The sequence below is a fragment of the Corapipo altera genome, unplaced genomic scaffold (assembly GCF_003945725.1).
Source record: "Corapipo altera isolate COAL_440 unplaced genomic scaffold, ASM394572v1 145, whole genome shotgun sequence".
NCBI lineage: Eukaryota > Metazoa > Chordata > Aves > Passeriformes > Pipridae > Corapipo > Corapipo altera.
In genome coordinates this window covers 145,448-152,915 of record NW_020885078.1, presented here as the reverse complement: position 1 = coordinate 152,915, position 7,468 = coordinate 145,448, and the positions used below count along the sequence as shown (strand labels likewise).

Below are 7,468 nucleotides of genomic sequence, written 5' to 3'. Positions count from 1 at the left end.
GCAGTTAAGAGCTCAGTGCTCAGCAGCCCTGCCACAAATCTGCTTCTACTCCACACCAGCTCACCTCCTTATCTCTCAGTATAGAAGTCTCGGGCCAATGCTGTTGTTCAGCTAGATTTGCCTCGGTGTCTATTTGCCATATTACACACCTCAGCCTCCCTCCAACACATTGAATTGAATATGTTATGCCCAGGATGTAGTAATGTCTTTATTTTTATTCCTATGTAGGGGGCACCAAGCAAATGCATCCACAGAATCTCAGCAAGGTCTCTGAATTCATCTTTCACAGTGTTTTTGTCAACCCTCACCTCCAATATATTACAATATATTAGTGTGCCTCACTGCTCTCCTCAGCAACTCCCTTGGCCTTACAGCTACCGTTGTCCACTCACAACTTCACACCCCTATATACTTTTACATCTCCAACCTGGCCATCCTTGACTTGGTAGGTACCTCCTCAGTTCTGCCCAAGATGTCAGAGAACCTGATCCTGGGCAAGAACAGCATCTCCTCCTTTGAGTTCTGTACAGCACAGCTCTATTCCTTTACTTTCTCAGGCTCTACAGAACTTATGCTATTAACAGTCACGTCTTATGACCTGTACCTGGTCATTTAGCAGCCCCTTCACTACGTAACCATGATGAGCAAGGGGACCTGCATCCCTTGAATGTTCAGAGCCTGAGGAATCGGTGCCATCAATTCCCTCAAGACCCCTTCTCCACCTGCCCCTCACACCTGCTGCCGGTGACTTGTTTTACTCCACTGTCATCCACACCCATCTCCAGCTAACTAACACTACTTAGGGAAGAAAATGAAAACCGTGAGCACTGTGTGTGCTCTGGGGACTCCCACTCTGAATCCTCTGACCTACAGCCTGTGCAACAAAGAGATCAAAATGCTGTTGTAGGAAATAGTGTAAGAGTCGGGTTTCGGGAAAGGGTGCCGAACAGCACCCTGCGAGGTGTAGTTCCTATGTACTCCCAGGCACATGAGCAGTAAGATACCCCATGGTAATTGGTCAAGAAAGTCACGTTACTTTGACATGCATATAAAAGGTGTTGTTTGAAATAAATAAAGGGATTTGCCTCAGCACCCCCCAAGAAGCTAGTTGGGTCCATGTAACTTATTCATGTATTATAATAATACACCATAAAATAGCACCATTTCACAAGGCAAAGTAAGACCCAGAGCCACACATCTGTGCTTTCTAGCCGTGTTCTGCATCATCCACACTTTGGGGTAGCTGTAACCCTTGTTGCCTTTAAGGGTGACATTGCTTTCACTGAAGTTCCTGTGACCACAACAATGGAAGATATTCAGGAGAAATACCCAGAGCATACCCAGAGCAGGGTGAGGTGAGTGAATCTTAGAAGTATTTGTTACTCTGAACCCTCTAAGAAGGTGAGCAGGAGCACAAACTCAATGGAGATGACTTTGCAGTTGCTTTGATCGAGGCTTTATAGTTCTGTTTATGAACTGAGATTAGAGCTTCTTAGCAAGCACAGATTGCTACTCGTCTGTAGTCATCTGATGACGTGAAAATGCTGGTGAGCTTTAAAATCAATTCCCCTATTTGGTCAGCAGAGAGGAGAAAACACTTTAAGGATGGAATTAATTTGAATTTTCCAGACTTCCTGCTGCTTCTGAAATTGTACCTTGGAGGTCTGTTTCTCCCTGTTGTAAAGGAGAATGGTCTCCTACAATTACCTCAGACCAACTGTTGATAAACTATCCAATATTTATGTTTTTAAAGTTTTGTAGTATAAAATCAGATCTTTACTAAAGAAATCATTTAACATCATGAGAATTTAATCAGCACAATTATGTGCTCAGTCTTAGGATAGTGGTCATGATTTTCCCTCATATTGGCTGAATTAGCCATTCCCTTGGAACTATTCCTGTTGAGCTGGAAGGAAAGGAATTAACAGTTATATAGCACTGTTTTTTTCATGATAACACATATTTAACAGATTTTTCTCATTAACGTGTATATGCATACCAGACTATTAAAAGAGAGCTGGTGAACAGAGATGTATATCAGACCTTTTAAGTAATTTATTGCTGCTAATTCTTCCACATTGGAGTAGCAATAATTCAACAGAAGGGCCAGTGTGTACCTCATTCTTTGTGGGGTTTTTCCTGCCATAGTGACTTTCTTCATAAGAGAAAAATTTCCTCAAAAATCACTCTGAACATTTACAAAACATTATTACTGAACAAGGCCTCAAATCAAGAATCCACTTTTCTATTTCACAAAATTAGGTTCTAGAATAACATAAACCATTTGTATCACTGTAATGTGGACCTGGGACCTTATGCTGTATCACTGTAATGTGGACCTGGGACCTTTGTACTAGGTGAGATCTGGTCAGGAAAAGAAGCCCTGCAAAGTTCCTGGACAGTGAGGTTATAACCAGAGAATGTCATGTTCAACCTGCCTAAAGAAGAGTAAGGGAGGATGATGAATGTGTAGTGTGGGTTCCCTCTGACATTTGTCCCTATAGCCTTCAATTTACTGCTTGTCCTTCTCTAGTTCTTCTTTCCTCCTCAGTCTCATGGGAGGTGAAATCCTCCTGCCTATTCTATGGTGTCATGTCTTTACAGGAAGAGTTTATTAGTCTGGGAATCACTACATTCAGGCTGTCTTGTCCTTAAGCTGCATCAGGGGAGGTTTAGGTTAGACATTAGAAAGAAATTCTTTACAGAGAGGGTAATCAGCCATTGGAATGGGCTGCCCAGGGAAGTGGTGGATTCTCCGTCCCTGGAGGTTTTTAAGATGAGGCTGGACGTGGCACTTAGTGCCATGGTCTAGCAACTGTGGTGGTAGTGGATCAAGGGTTGGACTTGATTATCTCAGAGGTCCTTTCCAACCCATCTGATTCTATGATTCTATGATTCTAAAGAATGGGTTCATCCTCATCTGCTGGAGTTGCTCTGCTCCTGGAAGAACAGCTTATTCTCTCCACAGTGACCTGAACTAGATCCACATGTACTGGCCTAGGTATCTATAGGATGCAGACAACAGGTAAAAGAGGTGTTTTCTGTGGAGGCGAATCACACACTGAGACACCTCCTTTGAGTGGTGCCTATGGGATATATCACAGGCCTGTTCAGTCAGTCAAGAAACTGTGTCATGTGTTGTGATTCTGTTGCCTATAAATAGGATCTGAATAGGTACAGTAAGTTTCATTTACCTAACAAAGGCAATTTTTGCTAGTTTAGACATGTTTGACATCTGGGAAAATTACCTACTAACCTAGCTTTGGTAGGTAAGGCACTGGACTGATATGAGATGTTTACCATTCTGCAATGGCAATAAAATGGCAAAAAAACCCACAAAACCTCCTAAAGTTAGATGAGTTTTGTCTCCTTAATATTCTAGTCTCAAGATAGTTCTTTGGCCTTATGAACTTTCCTATTGTCTAAAAATAAGCATTATTCTTAAGATCCTCACACACCACAATTTTAAATTACTCTAAAATTGCTAAGGGAGTTATTTTGCAAATGATTAAAAGTAGCTACATAAAGGGAGATGCTAGTTTTTTTCCCCAAGAGGGACATTACGTGAATCATAATGTAGTCTAGATTGTTTACTGAGAAGACGGAAACACAAGAACAAGTGTGGCAGTTTGAGCCACATTAGACTCCCCCCACCCCTTCCCACAATTTATCCCAGCACCGGAGAGAAACTTTCAGACCAGAGGCTTCTATAGGGGGAAGGGGAAGTATATACATTTATTTTACACAAATAAATACTATACAAACTAAAGGCAACTATATATATATATATTACATTTCTATCAGTTCTTTTAAGCCCCTCCCTTTAACTTTAGTCCAGGAAGAAGCCTTTTCAGGTTGGGAAGTAACCAGTCTTTCCCTCGTAGGAGTGTTCGGGGCCCAAACGCTCCCCCCTCACCAAGCTCCAGCTGTTTGTGGAAGTTTTTCCTCCTCACGAAGTCCAAGAAGATAGCTTTGAGTCCTTTCTCCTTGGTCTGCTGTGTGATCTCTCTTTCTCAGTCTCATACCTTGGTTTGTAGGCTGCTGCAGTGTAGTTCAGTTTATCAAGCATCCTGGAATTTCATTCCTCCTCCAGGTTTTCGGCTGTCCTGCATTGAGATCATGGCAGAGATATCCTCTGGGCCTCTCTCCGATCCGTCTCTAATTTCGCCAGGGATTCCTTTCCCTGGCTCCAAGCTGTTTCGTCAGCAGCCCATCCATTTGGCTCTGCTTCAATGCTGAGACTTAAAATCTACCCCCCACCAGCCTCAACGAAGTGGTGGGGGGGAAAAGCCCCCTAGCCTTGGCCATGGGCAGCTTGGTCCAGTTATACACTGTCCCAAGTGTCCTGCAGCTGCAGGGGGGGGAAGAGGGCCTGGCCTCCTCCCTCTTACCTCTTCCTTCACAGCACACACTCACTTCAATGCTGTCTCTAACTCTGGCCTAGGCAGAGCTGGAGGGACCGCAGGGCTCCCACCCCCACCCAGAGGGGGGAAGAAGGAACCCAGCCACCCCCTGGCCTTCTCCACCTACACTCAGCAGACACCAACAGAAAAAACTGCCAACAGCTTCTGGTGCTGTGTATATATGATTTTTTAGCAGCAGCGAACAAGACGAGTGGTGATTGGCTCTCCAGGGAACACTGCCCTGGCACCCATCACCTCTGAGCCCCCGACTGTCAGGGGGGGCCAATCAAACTATGACACAAGGGACGTATAAAAGATGAAGAGTGAAACTCTCATACAATTTTATGAAATTTTTTGAGTATGACAGTGAAAGTCTGATAATGTTCTACACCAGCTATACTCACCCACCAAGGAATGGTTAATGAATTAGCATGGTAAGTTCTTTCAAGACCAAAAATAAATGAGAGAAAATATTTATGTTTTTCTTGAAAAATAGGTATGAATGAGAAATGTCAATTTACATTTCTACATCTACAATATAGTTCTGCCTTTTCATAGTTTCCTTCTTTATGGAACATTCTGTATTCAAACATAAAACCATCTTTCATTTTCAATTGTCCTATCCAAAGAAAAATGTATTTAATTTAATTTTCCCACTTCTCTCATACAGCTTATGAGAAAGAAAAAAAAGAGCAAAAAGACAATAGAAACCATTTTCAATTAATGCATTTTCTTTCTTCTTATAAAAAACAGTAGTAAAAAAAACTTTAATGGCAGTAGAAATTAAAATTTAAAACAAAGAATAATTATTTTTATGCTAATAAATATAGTGGGGGAAAAAAGCCACAAACCAATTTCGTAGTAAAGATCAGCTTATCCTCACTGTGTGGGTTAAATCAGGATGTCTTGCAAATACATTGTCAGTGGAGATTTCCATCTCTCTGTTCTTCCTCCTCAGCCTCATAGCTCAGAATAGCCTTTGATCTCATTGTAAAGTTCAGAATGTTATCTGAAAACCTTTACTGAGCACTGGAAGATTTAGCACAAAGAAAGATGGGATGTTGTTTTGGGCTAAAAGTAAAGTGGAAGTGAGGGAAAGCTAAACAATAGTATAGCTTTAGTTGCTCCAACAGATATAAACATGTTTATTTCTGTAACTTATGACTGTGGGTGTGTTGATGCACCTCTGGTGTAAGCAGGAGTGAGATGAAAGGGAGAATGTGGATTCTGCCTCCAGATGCATAAACACATTTGTGTTTCTGTGTGACTGCGTGTGTGTACATGTAACTGCACACCTCGATCTGTGAGTGACTGATGTGAGTGGTTTAAGTAGGGAAGGGTATTTAGGTGTGTCCTTCTGAAAACAGTTTATGTGTCAGGTTGCTAGATGAGTATCTAGACTTTCAAATGGAAAAATCTGGTATCTCCTCAAGTCTGTTCAGGTAGCTTATTAGGGCTATCAGAACTACAATCAGTCCATCTTATTTTATCACTCCTCTGTCTATTTCTAAAGATAATCATCTGCAGCTTCGTCCTTGTGGATTAAACTGGTGGATTTATTTTTTATTCAGATGGAGAATAAGGAAGACCTGAATTTGGGAAACATCACAAGAGTAACTCACTTCCTGCTGCTGAGTTTCACTCATCTTGCCCAACTTCACCTCTTACTCTTCGTGGTAGTTCTCTTGGTCTTCAGAGTCACTATGACAGGAAACATTCTCACTGTCCTCATTGCAACTGTGGACCCTGCTCTTCATACACCCATGTACTATTTTCTTAAGAATTTGTCTCTGATTGAGATCTGCTACAGCTTAGGTATTGTGCCAAAAATGCTGATAACTTTGTTGTCAGAAAGGAAGACCTATTCCTTCACAGCTAGCAATTTGTCACCCCCTACACTGTGCTGTCATCATGTCCAAAAAGACGTGTGGGCAAATGTCAGCAGTAGCTTGGCTTTCTGGGTTCCCTGTAATGGTTGGGATCATAGCTTGGCTGTTCAGCATGTCTTTCTGTGGGGTGAAGTCACATCCCCACAATTGAAGCTTGAGGGGTTTGAAATATTACAAAGTGTTAGGCCGTTTTCCATGAGAGCAGTGGAGCTAATTAGATAGTTCCCATGGACACAGGCTTGAGTTATAAAGAGTACAAGGTTAAAGCTGTTTGGCTGAGTACAGGTGCTGCATTCCTGGGTGTTTTTGTAAGAATATGTTTATGTTATATGTGTGGGAAAATAGAAGTTAGAGAACTCAATAAAAAAGATGCCTGCTGCGCTGAGCAGGCAGACATCTCTCTGTCTCATCCTAGTGTGTCTCATCATCCTAGTGTGTGTGTTGTGTGTCTTTCTTCCCCCACAGACCAAGGCCTCCGACAGGTACCCTACAACATCTTTCTGCAAGTCAAATGAAGTCAACCATTTCTTCTGTGACATCTCACCTGTACTGAAATTGGTGTGCTCAGATACCTACATTTTTGAGCTTCTGGTGTTCATTGCCACTGTGCTGATCATGGTGCTGCCATTCATCCTAATCACCATCTCCTACATCTGCATCATCTATACCATTATGCAGATGCCCTTGGCTGAAAGCAGGCAAAGGGTGTTCTCTGCATGTGCTGCTCATCTCATGGTTGTTACTCTCTTCTACTGCACAACCTGCTTAATTCATTTACATCCCAAGTCAAGCCTCTCACCAAACAACAAACGGTTTGTGTCTCTTTCCTACACAGTCATTACATTGATGCTCAATCCCATCATCTACAGCCTCAGAAACAGTGACATAACAGAAGCACTACAGAGAACTTTTGGCAGAAAAATGTTATCAGAAAGACTCACAGCACTATCATTATAATTTTTCTAATAGAAATTTCAGAAGTTTCAGACAATTTGTAAAGGTAAACACAATTAATATTGTCTTAAATTAAATGACAGCTGAATACCTCAAATCTTGCAAAAGTCTGTCTGCCTGCAGAAGTCTACTATGTTTTTATTTATTTTATTTATTCATCCCTTTATAAATTTTCAGATTTTCCAGGTTTTAACAAACAAACAAAAAAATTCCACTATTATT

General features: G+C 41.6%; 1 pseudogene; it reads left to right on the top strand.

The window, feature by feature from the left end:
• The first annotated feature begins 5,974 nt into the window (after positions 1-5,974).
• Positions 5,975-7,249, top strand: LOC113960052 (annotated as a pseudogene).
• Positions 7,250-7,468: the final 219 nt, after the last annotated feature.